Below are 18,514 nucleotides of genomic sequence, written 5' to 3' on the forward strand. Positions count from 1 at the left end.
GCAAATATAGAATTCAATATATATTCTACAACCAATCAACTAAAAATATTTTAATATTGATTTGTTTAACATTAGAGGATGCAGTGTGAACCTTTAAACAAATATAAGTGTTCAAATATCCATTATTTGAGCGTATATAGTAAAAACTCTTGAAATAATCTTAATAATTTTAACTTTGATATTTTCTCCATGCCTGCTCCTAAGGCCTATATGGGGTAAACTTTACGTGTGGATGTGTTAGTTATCTCTTTGAATTTTAAAATATAGAATTAGAAGCTATCTGTAGATATACAGAAGTTATAACATATGATTTTAATACTATCTGTTGCTTCATATTTTTTAAATAGATTTTTCATATATCTTGAATATAAATGTATTGGAGTTGTAATATGTAAGAGAATTAAAGGTTATTATGCATTTCCGGTGTCATGAATGATGATGCTTGAATGGGATTGCATTCCTTCCTATCTCCACCATCTTAAATTTTGGCCTTTTCATCGTATATGGCACGTGGAAGGCATCGAATGACTTGAAGAAAATTAATCATCGATTCATTGGCAACGTTGCATGGTCTTTTCGATTCTAATCCTTTTTAATTGAGAGAAATTTTTTTTGCACCATAGGTTGTGCAGTTTGGCACGCACCATCCGCGATGATAGATTGATGCATGGATCCGAACATCGACTTTGAAAAAAAATATATATTTTTTTTAAATTCGTACATCGATCAATCAGCTCGGCCGCATCACCATGTTTCCGCTCAAAATCTCGCTGTGGGTCTAAAATGAGAGCTGTAATTAATAAAGTGCATGGTAGATAGGATTTTGTGTAAAAAAAATTGGTGCTTTGTTGGGTTTTGATAGGGCTACAGTTAATGAGAGCTGCTAATTTTAATGATAGAATGCTTTGGGCTTTGTATACAGTATTGGATGGATTAATGTAGCCGCCTTCTGCATGGAATTAAATGTTGTTATGATACGTAGATGGATTAATATGGTCAGGTGGTCAAGAGATTAATGCAAAGGATGCTTTGGGCTTCTAATGCTCTTTCCATCATAAACTATAAAACTTCTGTATGGAATTAAACGCTATTATATATGATCCATGGTGGAATATTATGAAGGCAAATGGCATATGGAAAGCTTTGCTAACTAGAAGCCTCCATTATGATACATGGTGGAATATTACGAAGGCAAATGGCATATAGAGAACTTTGCCAACTAGAAGCACTGATTTTAATATATATATATATATATATATGAGGCAGGTGGTCTAAAATATTATTATACATAATAAGAAGAATATAAATGTACTTTATAATGTTATATCCATAAATGTGTAGGGACCCCTTTCTAATATACAATCTATATGCATTCCTAATATTAAAATATTATATTTATAATTATCTTGACTATATTTAAATTCTCATCTTCAACCAATTTCTTGGTTTGATTCTTTAATAAGTGTATGTCCTTAATTCCTTTACGATAGAATGAGAAACATAGTTCTTCCTATCATAGCTAAATAATCTTGATAGTAAACTACAACTATTATAAATGTTTCTAAGATAAAAAATTGACAAACACCATAATAACTTGAGAAAAATTAGAAATGCTCAGATATTTAAAATAAATGAAGAACCACAAGATGCTAAGTTGTTAGGATTTCATCAAAATTAGAGATAAAAATAATATCTATATTTACCAGTTGAATATGAAGTGAAAATTTTGACTCACGGATAAACTAAAAGGATGAAAAAAGCTTAAACATTAACATCATTTGAATAAAATTATAAATCATTATCAGTAAGCCATCAACCTTAATTGAGTTAGAAGAATATTTGTCAGAAACTATAACAATCCATGAATTTCACAAGTATTAAATCATAATCAAAAGAATACAAATAAGGATCTGTATATTAAGAGTCATATATGGATATAAATATAAATATACCATTTGTTGACAATTTTTCAATATATTATCTAAGTGATAATATCTTTAAATGAGTCTACCAATAAAATTTGACTTTTCCCACTTATTTTTTATTGTCCTGCATTCATAACTAATATCATGATTTGCATATAGTATTTGACCATCACAATTGCTCATACTGATCCATAAATATTATATATTATCCAATATATCGGAATATTCAATAAAAATATCGTTGATTCATAGGGATCATATAATAGCAATGCTCACGGTACTTAAATGATACACAACAAAAAAAAAAAATCTTTACTGAGAAATATGTTACATCATCATGGTCTCTCTATGTTTGGCTGATACTATGACATGATGGTGGTTGACCCGGTGAACTAATTTTCTATCATTATCCTTGCAACATCAACCACTTGGAGAGTGAAGAAAGCAATTTCATGAATCAACTTAGCTCAGGCATCTCAAAGAAAAAATGAAGAATAAAAAAATTTATAAAAATATGATTATAATTTTTTTTTCAAAAATGATGAATAAAAGTTATTATAATCCCTCTATTTATACTAGTAAGTTCTGTCCTTATAAAATCCTAACCAAATTTCTCTTTTAGTTGAAGAGATTACAATTGTTGCGGCCAATCCCCTGTTACACCCATCGTCAGAGAAAAGCATCTGCAAAAAAAATCCTCATTGATCGAAATTATATCAGACGAAGACCCTTCGATTCTTAACCAAATTTCTCTTTTAGTTGAAGAGGTTACAATTGTTGCGGCCAATCCCCTGTTACACCCATCGTCAGAGAAAAGCACCTACAAAACAAATTCTCATTGATCGAAATTATATCCGACGGAGACCCTTCGATTCTTAAATCAGTGGAGAGTAGTGAACAACAGATAAGAATTTTAAATAGCAGAGTCTCAGTCCAGAAGTGTCTTACCTATACTGTTCATTTACCTCTTTTTTATAGGTGATTCAGATGTAATCGTCGAGCACATGGTCCCGCTTTTTATGGCACTAAATTATCGAACCATAATCATGGAGTTAATGGGCTGTTTATACCCACTAATGACCGTGATACGTAGTTGATAACCATTTATAACGGTTAGATATATAGGTTCTGCATATTCCGACCTTATGCAATCATGGGAAGATAAATCGACTATATGTCGGTAGATCTGAGTGAGCATCGGTCGGTAACTTTGATATGTCGATGGTCATCAGTCGGATATTAACTGAGTCATCGTGGTTGTCCGTTGATGGTTGAGAATAGCCGATTGTTGGTCGGTCAACTGATTGTGAGTCGGCATACTGTGTTTATGAAGTCGATCTATAGTCGAAATTGGGGGTCGGTTGAATTGTCCCAACAGTTGCCCCCACTCCCAAGTCCAAGGTGGCCTGACGTACATATTGTCACGTGGTCTGTCACGTTGGATGAAGAGAGTTGTTACATCACGTGCTGCTTCAAGCCCCGATTCAACTGCTGACATTAATGATTTTTTGAAATACGAGGGATCTCCAACTATTTTATTATTTCGATAACTGAGAGATCATCATTGGGCTGTCATTTCAGAAAGATAATTCGATACTTAAAAAATTCGAACAATTTGATTATGACTAATAGATCTTAGCCACATGTCTAAATGCCATTAGTCCTGAGCTGTTCACACAGATAATGGTGAGGTGGCATGATCTGGGAGTAGGTGCGTCGAACCGTCCGATCAATAGTTGGTTTCGATGTCGCCACGTGTTGATATCTGAAAAGATTCTAATTTCATCCAGACCGTTAGGGGATCCTAGATATATATAAGGTCGCTTTCATCCAGGCTTTACTTTTGCATTTGTCGCCTTTCTACAACAGAAGGTTCTGCTGCCTTTCTGCAACAGAAGGTTCTGCTACCTCCAGCACTAGGAGCTTTCCAAATTGTCCTGTCCCCACGCGTCATCTTTGACTCCAAGTCGAGTTCTCCTTCCTTCTTTTAGGATTTTTCTTCTTTTAAGATTTCTTTTTTCCTTCATTAGTTCTTCATTTTCAATGACAAGTAAGAAGGCTTCATCTTCTTGGAGCAGTCGGTCGAAGAATTCGACCGACGAATCTCCCTCAGGTTCGAAAACAGAAGCTTCTTCCTTATTCAGATCCAATGTTGAACGGCTCCAGGAATAATATCGTATCCCGAAGCAGTATCAGCTTTTTGCTTCTAATGCGGATAGTCAGATAAACTCTCCTCCTCCGGATCAGATCGTATTTTATATCGAGGACTTTCAGGTGGGTCTTCAATTTTTAATTCTGAAGTTTGTCCGAAATTTTTTCGACTACTATGGTCTCTGTCCTGCTCAGCTATCTTCGAACTCCATCTAGCTGATCATTAGCTTTATTTTGTTATATCGACTTATATCGACTGAACCTTGTCCTTCTCTCTTTCGAACTTTCTTTATCCTTCATCCTCATCCTAAGGCCCAGGGTTGGTGGTTCTTCAACTCGAGAAAAGATCTTTCTTTCATCTCCGATCTTCCATCGTCCATTCATGGATAGAAGAATCAATTTTTCTTTGTTTCCTCTTCTTCTCCCTGGGGCTTCCCTTCATGTTGGGGCAATCCAAGAACTAGCCCAAATGAGAACAGTCGGGTGGAGCCTACTGATCGAGAAGACTTCTTCCGATTAAAGGATATAGAAGTTCCATCACAGCGAAAGCCGATGACCGAACAAGCTCTCTATGATGTCGGACTTAATTCGGTAACTTTCTTAGGTATAACATAGTCAGTCATTTCACTTTTTTTCTTTTTATTTATTTTTGAATTTTGCATTGATCTTTTTATTTTGATTGCAGTGATGCGGACAAGGGCACGAGTATCAGCCGCCGACATTTGCATATATGCTGTCAAGAAGAAGGCAGCAACTGAAGCTGGACCTTTCCGACCGTCGAAGAAGAGTCAGGTCGCCACTCCATTGGTACCAACGAGAAAATCCAACATTCTGTCAGAGACAGTTTCTGAGCTGGTTCTAGCATTGTCAGCCTCGATAATGCTTCTTCCGACCGAGGCACCGTCTGCTAAAGCTGGGATGGCGAGAGATGAAGGAGCTACGACTGAACCATCGATGGCTCCATCAGCAGGGATTCAGGCTGGATCGGTTGTGGTCGAACCTCAGCAGTCTATGGCTGCGTCGGCTGTTCCTCCAGCAGAATGGTCTCAGGCGCATTCAAGTACCAATTTTCTGGCAGTTTCAAGCATGCGACTGTCGACTGGAGATCGAGAGAAGGCACCAGCAACTTCGACTGATGATGGATCGTCTGCAAGCCTCCCCACACTCTTCGACATTCGGATTGCCAAAGGTGAGTCGGTCTTGGCCAATCCGATATTGGCCAAGCGGCTCATTGAAGCTGCCCTTCTCCCAACTAACAGGAAGAACAGGAAGAGTCGGATAGTGGCCAAGATGTTCTCTTCCTTCTACCTGGTGATACTTGAGGTAATCTTCCGACATTCCTCTTTCTCTTTCTTCTTTTTTTTTATCTGACTTGACTTGTCTTCTATTTTTAGTGGGCACACGATATGCATGCTCTAGAGAGCGAGTATCGAAAGATCGCCGACTTTCATCGATCTTGGATGAACAAGGTGTCGGCTGCCAATGCTAAGAAGACTGCTGCCCTCGAACAACTCCAGATAGCAATCGAATGGGAAGCAAAGCTTTAGAAAGAAGTCTCCCATCTGACAGCCGACCTTCAGTCCTCTAAAGCTGAGCTTGAGTCAGCTCAACAAAATATCACATCTCTGGAATCCCGGATCCAGAGTAAGAAGCATTCCATCCATCAGCTCCGGAGAGAAAAGGATGGATGTATTGATGAGCTTGAAGCAGAGCGCAAAAGGCATCAAGCCACCTTAAAAAGGCTAGTACTGGCTGATGCAAAGTTGGCCTTCACACGAGCTGAAGCAGAGTTGGCGAAGGATGCCTTGAGTCTGGCCATCGAGAACTTCAAGAATTTGAAGGAATTCAAGGAAGAAATTCTCGAAGACGGATTTACTTCCTACTATGTCGGATACGAGGATGGTCGAGATGTGGTCGGTAAATTATATTCAGACTTGAACTTGAGCAACATCGTCCTCCTGGCTCGGAAGAAGAGGCTGCTGAAGAAGGTGCCACACCGATCGAAGATGACGCATTGATAGCACCAGGACCTGCTCCAGCTATCGAAGCTGCGTCGGAGCAAGAGGATGAAAAAAATGATTGTTGATCGATGCAGCATTTTCACTTTCTTTTTTGTAATTGGAAGAATTTTGTAATTGGACTTTAGTCCAATTTTTGTAACTTCCCCTTCAATGAATGAAAATTTTTTTTCTAAGTATAAATTATCTTCTTTTTGTGTATTCTTTCAATGTCATAGAATCGTAGTCAGACAACCAAATATTAATTGGTGAGTCGGATGTTCAGTAATAATTGTTGTAGCATTTATCCGTTAGTCGAATGTTGATCGATATACTTTATCTTTTAGATATTTGGATAGATGGTAATAAATCGAATATCCTTCGACTGTCCGTAGTTAAGTCAGTATATCTAGATATTTGATAAATAGTGGTAAGCCGAATATCCTTCGACCAACTGTAGTCAAGTTGGTGTGTTTTCGATTCGACTAGGGTTAAATCAACATAATATTTTACTTAGTTAAAACTAAATCGACATAAGTAGTTGTTCGACTAGAGTCGATTTTTACAATGAAAATCGAAATATAGTCGATGTGTCGATTTTTATGATGGAAAATCGAGATACAGTTGATAAGAATTGACCATTCATTTATCGATCTATTGTCATTTTGTAGTTGACTGAAGCTTTCATGATTCTAAAATTCAATATTTTATTTTGAATATTGTACATATGAATAACTTTATTAATAATACATCTTCAAATTGTTGGCATTCCAAGTCTGAGAAATAGTTATTCCATCAAGAGTTTCTAGCCGATATACGTCTGATCGAAGCATCTCGATTATTTTGTAGGGTCCTTCTCAATTGGAGACAACTTTTTTTGGTCTAGAAGCTTTGAGATTTCTGTATTTCTTAGAACCAGATCTCCTGGATTGAAGATTTTCAACTTGACTTTTGTATTATAATACCAAACTACTCTTTGCCGATATGCTGTCATTCGAACATGAGTTTGATGTCAAACTTCTAAAAGTAAGACTAAATCGACTATCCGATATTTTGAATTGCTGGGCTCATTGTATTGTTCCACCCTTGCTGATGGTAATCCGATCTCAAGTGGGATCATCACTTCTATTCCATAGGTCAAATTGAATGATGATTCTTTCATTGGTATACGAGGGGTTGTTCGATATGCCCATAGGACTGGATATAGTTCTTCCATCCGAAGGTCTTTAGCTTCATTCAGTCTAATTTTGAGACCATACAAAATTATTCGATTTGTTACTTTCACCTCACCATTGGATTGCGGATGACCGACAAATGTGAGTTTGTACGTAATATTTTGCACAGAACTCTCTGAAGTTCTGATTATCGAATTGTCGACTATTATCAGTGATGATGATATATGGTAGATCAAATCTACATATAATTAATTTTTAAATGAAGTCTTTCATCTTACTTTCAGTGATCTATGCCAAAGGTTCAGCTTCCATCCATTTGATGAAGTAATCAATGGCAACCACTATGAACTTTCTCTGATAGATGTCAGAGAAAAAAGATCAAGTATGTCAATTTTTCATTATGCGAAGGGCCATGGTGCAACAATTGATGTCAGCTGACTAACCGATTGATGTTGTATATTTGCATATTTCTGACATGATTCACATCTTCGGACAAGTTCAGCTATATTTTTCTTCATGGTGGGCCAATAATATCCTTGTTGTAAGATTTTATAAGTCAGAGATTTGCCTCCCAAGTGATTTTCACAAATTCCTTCATGAACTTCTCTGAGTGCATAGTCGGCATGTGCTGGTCTCAAACACTTCAGTAATGAAAGAGAAAATGATCTTTTATAAAGTTGGCCTTTTATCCAAATATATTATGAGGCCGTCCATCTGAGTCATGTGATTTCTGAAGGGTCTGTTGGTAGAGTTCTATCAATCAAGTACTGGATGATCGAATCCATCCAGTTTGGCTCATCATTGAGTTATAGCACTTCTTCGACTTTATCAATACTCGACTGTTCAAGATATTTGATAAATATCCTATCCAGTGAGTTGAATGATGTAGTTGCAAGTTGGAAAAATGTGTCTGTTCGAGTATTTTCTATTCTTGGGATGTGAGAGATCTCAAAAGATTTTAGAATTGATACAAGATCTCTCATCTTCTGAAGACACTTCATCATATTGGGGTCTCAAGCTTCAAACTTGCCCTTAACCTGTCCGATAATCAACAGTGAGTCGATGAAGATCTTCAGGCTGTCAATATCAAGTTTCTTGGCAATTTTCAAGTCGGCTAGAAGAGCTTCGTACCTAGCTTGATTATTTAAAGCTTTGAAATTAAATTGAAGAGCATATTCAGTTATAATCCCTTCAAAATTGGTGAAGATGAGACCAGTTCCACTGTCCTGTGCGTTAGATGCTCCATCAATATGTAACACCCACGTCGATGCTAAGTCAGGCTCGGAAGTTGCAACTTGCTTTTTTTGTCGTTGGATTCATCCTCAGGATTATTATCTGGTATAGTACATTCGGCGATGAAGTCGGTCAAAACTCGTACCTTTATTGATAGACGTGAGTGATATTATATCAAATTCACTGAGTTTTATTGTCCACTTTATCATCCGATCCGAAGTATCCGATCGGTATAAAATCATCTTTAACGGTTGATCTGTCAAGACAACAATGAGATGTTCTTAGAAGTATGGACGAAATCGCTGTGATGATATGATTAGAGCGTAGATCATCTTCTCTGCTCTTGAATATCTTATTTCAGTATTGTGAAGCACCTTGCTAGTATAGTAAATAAGTCATTGAATTCGATTCTCATCCTCTTAGATGAGTATCGAACTAACTGCTTCAGTCGAAGTCGTCAAATAGAGATACAAAATTTCTCCGACCTTTGATTTTGTAAGTAGTGGTAGAGATGCCAGATATCTTTTTAGATCTTCGAAGGACTGTCGACACTCGTCCGATCATGAGAAGTCATTTACTTACCTCAGAGTCTTAAAAAAGGACAAACATCTTTCTACTGACCTTAAGATAAATTGACTGAGTGCGGCTATCCTTCCATTAAATTGTTATATCTCTTTTTTGGTGTCTGGATACTTCATATTGATGATAGCTTTGATCTTCTCAGGATTGACTTCGATTCCTCGTTGTGACACAAAAAATTTAAAAAAAATTTTAGAAGTTACTCCAAATGCACACTTGGTTGGATTTAATTTCATCTGATATCGTCGAAATGTGTCGAAGGCTTCTTTCAAATCTCAAATATGATCAGAAGTTTGAAGACTTTTTACTAGCATATCATCCACATAGACTTTCATATTTCATCTGATTTGTCCCTTGAATATTTTGTTGACTAGCCATTAATAAGTAGCTCCGATATTTTTTAAATTGAAAGGCATTACTTTATAACAGTAGATATCTTTGTTGGTTACAAAGGCTATGTGCTCTTCATCTTCAGGTGCCATCCGAATCTAATTATATCCAGCAAAGACGTCTATAAAGCTTAAGTGTCGATGTTTCGAAGTCGCATCAACTAGTTGATCAATTTTTATAAAGAAAAACTATCCTTCGGACAGGTCTCATTTAGATTTGTATAGTTAATGCAGATTCTTCATTTTTCATAGACTTTTCTCACCATCACTACATTGACGAGCCAATCGAAATAATTAGCTTATCTGATGAAATTAGCCATGAGGAGTTTGTCGACTTCTTCATCGATGATCTTCTATCTTTTAGGAGAAAAACACATTTTCTTTTATCTCACCAACTTAATTTTTAGATCAATGTTTAACTGATGGATTATTATTTTCAGAGAAATGCCTGGCATATCAGTAGCTGACCAAGTAAAAATGTTAGCATTTGCTCTTAGTAGATTTATTAGTTGTTGCTGCTCCGGATCAGGCAACTGCGATCCAATTTAGATCATCTTCTCAGGATTTTCTTCTTTTAATGGGATGAAAATCAATTGTTTGATCGATTTATCTCTTTCTTTATTTTTTTTTTGATCCAATTAATCAACAGACAAAGAGTCTTCTAGCTGTTTATTTTATGTGGAGATCAGAAAGCAACATCGGATTAGTTGTTGATCTCCATGCATCTCTCTGACTCTATTTTTTGTTAGAAATCAGACCAATAGATGATATATTGAGACTACTGCTCTCAGGATATTAAGTCCAGATCGTTCGAGTATGGTATTATAAGCTGAGAAAATTCGAATAACTGTGAATGTCAATAGAACAGTATTCTGTTGTGGATCTGTTCCTGCGATTAATGAGAGAGTGATTTTTTCTTCCATAGTAACTGCATCTCCAGTAAAACCGACTAATGACGTCAAAATTCTTCTAAGTCGATTAGTCGCTAGTCGCATTCGGAAGAAAGTCGAGTAAAAAAGAATATCTATTGAGCTTTCATTATTAATTAAATTTTTTTTACATCATAATTTGCTATCATCATCGAGACAACGACAGCATCATCATGAGAAGTTTGTATTCTCCGAACATCATCTTTCAAAAAAGTAATTACATTATCGAGTTGTCATTTCTTTACCGACTCTTCTTCGAAAGTTGCCCCTCAGCTCTTTGGTCGTCCGGAGATCATGTTGATTACTTCCATCGTTGGTCGATTATTGATTATCTCCTTAGCTTGCGGCTGAGGTTGTTGGTTGGTGAGAGCTTGAGTCAGACAATCGCATCGATATTTTTTGAGGTAGCCTCATCGAATTGGGGCCTCTATCTCGTCTCTGAGCTGGATGCACTGTTTGGTATCATGTCCATGATTATGATAGAATCGATGGTACTTCTTCTTATCATGACTCCTCGATAGGACTTTCATTGGTGGGGGATGTCGTAAATACCTTTCTCCTTCGATCTCCATTAAGATCTATACACGAAGAGTAGAAAGCAGAGTATAAGAGTCATACCTGCCATAGCTATTCGGCTTCAGACTTCATCGTCGAGGTGAAGCTCGTTTATTGGTAATTGACTGACTTGATTCGATCGGAGCTTCACTTTTCTTCTGTTTCTTCTTCTGACCTTTTCTTTCTGTTTGACGTTAGTCGGAAGCAGCTTCATCCATATGAATATACTTGTACACACACTCTAAAAGTTTAGCATAGGTCTGAAAAAAAGTTTTATCTAGAGAATAGGTAAATCTGGATCCCCTCAGACCCCTCTTTATGATCGATATGGCCATATCTTCATTAAGATCCCTGACCTCAAGTATGGCCGCATTAAATCGAGTCACAAAATCTCTTAACGTCTCTGTCTCACCTTACTTGATAGAGAAGAGACTGTTGGATATCTGTGATGGCCTTCGACTAGTGCTGGAGTGGACCAAAAAAGATTGTTCGAGCTGCTCAAAGAAGTTAATGCTCCCCGACTGAAGCTCAGAATACCAGGCTCAAGCAGCCTTCTGAATAGTTATCGAAAAATTGATGCATATGAGGGCATTGGTTGTCCTCTGGATCATCATAAGAGCTTTATAGCTCTCCAAATGATCGACAGAGTCGATGGAGCCATCGTATGACTTCATCTGCGGCATCTTGAACCGAGATGAAATCGGTTCGTTTAGGATGCGCTAAGAAAGAGGCTAAACAGTATGAAAATCGTAATCATTGGAGGACTTCCTATCTTCCATCTGAAGTCAAGCAAGTCGATGGTCGATCTCTTTGAACTTGCATTCATAGTCGTCGAACTATCGTTGTCAGAAAAAATCAGGGGTAGAACCCCCTGAAGAGCTTGAAGATGGAGAAGCAGAAGGCGTCCGTGGCTTTTTCTCCTTCCTGATACTATGTGGATGAGAAAGAGAGGGAGAACATCGTGAATGATGGGTGGCACGATGGAAATGCCGAGAATATGGCTGTCCATCTCGATGAAAGTATCAAGACGGTCGCCACTCTGGAGAAGAAGAGGGTGAACGTCGTGGTGGGCGGCGACTATGCTTAGATGGCACTGACTGAGTTACCGACTCCTCCACCGATGGCTGCTGCTACTGCTGAGTTTGTTGCTGCTGGAGGCTTTGGACCGTCTCTGTTAATACCTTCAATTGCTGCATAAGTACAGTAATTTGCGCATCCGTAGTGAGCACAGGATGCGAAGAACCAGACTCTACCACTGGAGGTGGGGGAGGAATATCTTCCCGACGAAAAGACTGTCTTACTGATCCTGTTGAGCTTTGATTTTTGACATTGTTGCTTGTATCCTATGCTTCTACCCAGTGCGTCAATCTATTGTGGCCAATCTTCTATTGCGCCCATCGTCGGAGAAGAGCACCTGCAAAAGAAGTCATCACTGATCGAAATTATGTCTAACGGAGATCTTTTGATGCTTAAGTCAATGGAGAGTGATGAACAGCAGATAAAAATTTTAGATAGCAGAGTGTCAGCCCAGAAGTATCTTACCCATGCTATTCATTTACCTCTCTTTTGTAGGTGATTCAGATATAACCGTCGAGCATGTGGTCCTACTTTTTATGATACTAAATTATTGAGCCATAATCTTAGAGTTAATAGGCTGTTTATACCCACTAATGATCGTGACACATGGTTGATAACCGTTTATAACGGTTAGATACATAGGTTCTGTACATTCCGACCTTATGTGATCATAGAAAAATAAGCCGACTATATATCGGTAGATCCGAATGAGCATCGATCGGTAACTCTCATATACCAATGATCATCAGTCAGATATTAACTGAGTCATCGTGGTAGTCCGTTGATGGTTGAGAATAGCCGACTATCGGTCGGTCAACTGCTTGTGAGTCGACGTATTGTGTTTATGAAGCCGATTTATAGTCGGAATCGGGGGTCGATTGAATTATCTCAATAATAATTTTCTTAAAATAGCTATGACTAGTAAAAATACTGATGTAAAAGTTAATTTTTTTTTGGAGATAGATTTTAACTTCTATATTGATTTTGTCTTCTATTGCATTATCTAATTTTTCCTAGATTAGAAAACACAATCCAACCAAGAGTTTTTAAACTATCTTGAATGGGACCATCCAGAAATCAACAAGTCAACCAGCATACCACAGCATAGATCTTGTAAAATTATCCATTGAAACAAAAAAATGACCAAAAGAACACCATATATGGAAGTTATGCCCTCTAAAATTTTGATGCATAAGTTGACCTTAGATGTGGTGCATCTTGCTTCTAAACTTTATCTAGACATCCTTGCAGTTGCCAGCATGGTTTATGATAGATCTGATTATCCTCCTAAAGCACACAATATGGATACCCCCCTTTATTATGCATGCTCGGGCTGCCACAGCTCAAAATGCTCGATTATCTCCTTCTCCTTCACATTGGCTCGTAGATCGCATTCACTACCCTCCCGATGGATGGCATCAAGGAGACTATCCATATCTACTATTGGCCAGCATAGCTAGGTGTGATAATTTGTGTGATCTGGGGAATGGCCTTGATGTTGACGACAATGACTGCCACTCCAGTGGGTTGGACGTATTATAGCCTCAATGAATACACCAAAACCATGGTCAGGGATGATCCAAAACCCATGCATCAAAAGGGTGTTCCCCATCCTATCCTTTGGAATGAGAGTGGTTGGCAATGGTGCCCTACCACTCCATCCTTGTCTTCAAGGCAATGTCATCCAACCCTCCTTTTGTCATCCAACCCTCCTTTAGGCCTGAGCTGACCTTCTTCCAGGAGGACCTGCCTAATGACATGCCTGGCGACTATTAAAATTTGATGGTGGCTACCTTCAAGTTTGACCTTAAGAAGTGCATGATTTACATCGACCAACTAGAGAGAAAATATGTTGAGTAGCTCAAGGATAGGCTACCTATTGGGGAGGATCCCTCATGAGTGTGGAATACGGATCGTTCATCCATGATCGTTAACCTAGGTGATGATATCAATACCGCAACAAAAAAGAAGAAGAGATATAAAAAGGACACAATCAAATATATTGATTAGCCTAAGGCTTATCTCCACAGGACTTGCAAGCTTCACTATGAAAGAAAGAATAAATACAAGAAGAGATCACATCCTCTCAACTTTCATACATCAATCTCTCTCGACAAGAAGCACTCAATCCTCCCTTACAAAGCTCTCAAAGAACCCTAAAGGAGACCATCTGTGGCCGCCACCTGCTGTTGCCTACTGCTCCTCGCTGCTCACAGATCCTCAGGCTTACTTCTGTCGCACTCCGCCCCCTTTAAAAAGGCCTAAAATTGACTCCAAGTTGAGTCTAAAATGCATCATAGACTCCTAACAAAACTCCAAAACCCCTGCAGCCACTCGATCGTGTCTGTCGAACCCACAGCCATTCGATCATGCAAAAACTCCTCTAGATCGTGTGTGGACTGCGATAAATCTTCCCTGGACCACGGCAGTCCATGCCTCACACATGGACCATATTTTCCCCCGTAGGCATGTGGTGGACCACAAGTGCATTACACACCTTATGTGCAAGCACACCATGGACCATGCGGTGGTCCATGTATGTTGGGCCGCATGCTATGGGTGGGCCTATGCGCTGTAGGTTGCATGCCTGTGGGCTTCTCACGTGCTTGGCTTCTCTGCTGTGAGCTTCTCCATCTTGGACAATAATGGATCGAATTCGAGATGTCAAAATCCAACAATCTCTACCTTGACTTGACATTCGGCCTTCATATAACTTTGAGAGCTTTTATGATCTCGCCCCCATGCCTTGGGGCATATACCTAGCTGCTCATGGATAGACAAATATGAAAGTCAAGCCAAACCTCTCGATTCCATCTTTATCATATGCTTTGACCTTCCTGACCTGAGATCTGCTCAGAATAGCCTCTTACAGCAATAGAAACTTCACCTTGCGACGTTGCCTTTCATCTTTCCGAATCTCCCATCTTATGCCCAATCTACCTGCACCTGGAGCTCCACCTTGCTCTGAGCTCCCATTGATTTTTTAAGCTTAATCTTGTGTTGAGCTCCCTGTCAAGAGAAAATATTCTCTATTCCTCTTCTCCTTCAACACAATCTTACTGTCACACAGAATCTTCAGGATTCTATCATCAACTCTCCACCTGTAGCTGCTTGAATTCAGTTTGCTCAGTGAAATTAGATTACTCCTGAAATTGGGTATGTATCGAACCTCACTCACTTTCTTCATTGCTCTATCATGAGTCTGTAAGCTGACAGTCCCAATGTCTTTGATATATAACTCGATTCATTCGATAAATAAATAGTGCCCTCACTACTCTCTAGAAAGTCAAACAACTTCTCTCTACAATAAATATGATGCAAATATATAAAATCTAAAATTCACCATGGAGAAAGTAGATACCTCATCAGATATCAGAAGAGCATCATCACTTTCTTCTATGTTGCTACCTTGGATCGCCACCGTAGTAGCCTTCATCCGATCTCTGAGCTCTGGACAATCTCTGACTTGATGTCCTAACTCATCATACCAATAGCATTTGATCTTGTTGTAGTCTCTTGACTTTGACCTAGACCTAGACTTGGACCGCCCACCTTGTAATCCTCTGCCCCTTCATCCTCTGCCACTACCTCATCCAATCACCACCAAAGCCGAGTCACCACCTGAACTTGAAGCTTAATTTTTTTATTTGAGTATTTCATTCTAAAGAAGTAGAAGTAACATCATTCATCTTGATGGTGCTCTTTTTCATAAGAAGAAAAGTCACCAAAGACTCAAAAAAATGAGAAAGTAACGAAAGTAAGACCAACGCCTTGATCTTCTCCTTAACCTTCTCACCAACATTAAGAAAATTAGAGGATCTTCTAGAAGTTACTGAGATGCTTCTGCAAGTTCTATCCATTGCTCATCCATAGCTGGTAGAACTGCTTCTAGAGGAAGAGAGCATTGATGAATAATTTGGTCATGTACACTCCTCGAGCTTCGTCCACATCATCATTAAAAAAGTCTCGCTAAGTACATGGATCACCATATCATCCATCAAATATAAACGGATCATACTCATCATCTGTATCTGGAGCCACCTCCAATTCTTCTCCTCTATGATAGTCGATTTCTTCTCACACAAGAGAGCATCAATTAACCTTTGTTGGATGAGCACATTCTACACCCTCGCTTGTCAAAGAAAAAAATTACTCTTTCCATCTTATCAATTGATCTCCACCTTAGTTGAGCCTGTTTTCTTCATCTTCTTCAATATCGATTAACACCACCACAACTTGAACAACTATATGCTCTGATACTATTTATCGAAGAGGATTCTTTACGAGTGCAAAATACAGATCTTCCGTCTAAGATCGCTAACCCATGTGACGATGTTAATATCATAATAAGAAGAAAGAAGAGATATGAAAAGAATACAATCAAATACGTGGATCAATCTAAGGCTTACCTCTATGGGGCATGTAAGCTTGACTATGAAAGAAAGAATAAATACAAGAGAAGATCACACTCTCTCAACTCTCATACATCAATCTCTCTCTCAACAAGAAGCACTTAACCCTCCCTCACAAAGCTCTCAAAAAATCCCAAAGGAGACCCTCTGTAGCTGCCACTTACTACTATCTGCTACTACTCACTGCTCACAGATCCTCAGGCTTGCGTCTGCCATGCTCCGCCCCCTTTAAAAAGGCCTAAAATTGTATCCAAGTTGAGTCTAAAATGCATAATAGACTCCTAACAGGACTCCAAAATCCCTATAGCCACTCAATCGTGTTTGTTGAACCCACAGCCATCCGATCACGAAAAAACTCCTTTGGACTGTGCGTGGACTGCGACAAATTCCCCCTAGACCACAGCGGTCCACGCCTCATGTGTGGATCGCATTTTCTCCTGCAAGTGTGCAGTGGACCGCATGTTGGTCCATGCATCCTAGGCCGCACGCTGCTGGCGAGCCTACGCACTATGGGCCTGCACACACCAACAGATCGCACGCTATAGGCTGCATGTGCTAGTGAACCGAATGCCTACAGACTTCTCACATGCTGGACTTTTTTGCTATGGGCTTCTCCATCCTGGGCTATTATAGGTTGAATTCGAAATGTCAAAACCAAACACTACCAAGACTAAAGCACTTGGTGATGATCAACCAGCTCTATGAGCTGGTGGCAAAGGAGATCGGGGTGCCTAATTCAATGAAGATATACTGTGTAAATCTCTCTACTCACATCAGTTCTGAATTTTCAAGCATTAGAGCAGTTGTTCCTTATCATGCCAATCCACTAGTGACCAACGGTAGGAAGAGTGTTATTAGAAATGCGGTAGTAATGGCAAGATGGACAATAATGGGGTGTTGCTTAAAATTTTTTAATAACTATATTAAGGTTATTAAAGGAAGCAATATGGTCTTGAGATTCGTCTATTAGCCAAAACCAATAATGTATCATCTAAAATGACAAAATTATCTTTATTATTATTTTTAAATTTTAATTAGATAATTTAAACGTGCCTTAATAAAATTCTAAAGACTACTCAAGCTCCACTCCAAGCTATGAAACATGATATTCCTTGCTAGGTTCATCCATTGGGTGTTCATCAACAAATGCCATTATAGATTGAGATTTGGTCAATCCTCACCAATGGGTGATATTCGCTTATCAACATGGTGGACTGGTAGTAGTGGATCTCAAGTGGGTTGCAAATGGTTCTGGCTCAATGAATTGGGATCTAGGTTACCAGCTTTTTGAACTAGAGGGAGAATCGAAGGAGGTCCTCATGGTTAGGGTTGAAGGACTAAAGGGATGGTAGGAAGAAGATGGACACTAATCTAGAGTTTAAGTTGCATAGTAGTGGGATGCTAAGGGATGACTGTACTGGTAATTATTAGATGTATGCCTCAAAAATCAAGTTGATCGACATATGTAACCTTTCTAGTGACATAATTTTATAATAAAATAAAATAAATAAGATTTATTTTTTATTCATGTTAAGTCATGTGTCCATGAATCATCCAAGAAATTAATAGGATGATGACACATATTCTTAAGAGTTAAAAATTTAAGACATGTGTCATTGATAATTAATTTCTAAATACTCCTGATCAATAAATCATCATGAGGATGGTGATTGATTTGATGAAATTGGTATACGGATCACTTTTCTCTAGATAGATGAATCTCGAGTATAGTGTAAAGATACTAGAACGATAGTACAGATAATTGTTAGAGAATAATGATACTGAGTATGACCAACATAAATAGTCACATGGATGTCTATCCACTCGTCAGTAATATACTCGATATTGTAATAGTGTAAGTAGTCCTTAGACCTACGGTGCCTCGACTATTCACAATGGGACTGCTATAGTTTGGCTGCACAATCACATGGTTACCTAGTCATTCGAAATCTTGTGGTATATGTTAGCTACAGTAGGTTCGTTGTAGGAATAGAATGCGCACCTAAATGAAATCTATCGATCTTGATAGATAAGTAGTCCTATGTTATTCATGAGACTGAGTTCAAAACTTCATGGCTATAGTAGTGTGAAT

Source organism: Elaeis guineensis, chromosome 8 (assembly GCF_000442705.2).
Source record: "Elaeis guineensis isolate ETL-2024a chromosome 8, EG11, whole genome shotgun sequence".
NCBI classification, from domain to species: domain Eukaryota; kingdom Viridiplantae; phylum Streptophyta; class Magnoliopsida; order Arecales; family Arecaceae; genus Elaeis; species Elaeis guineensis.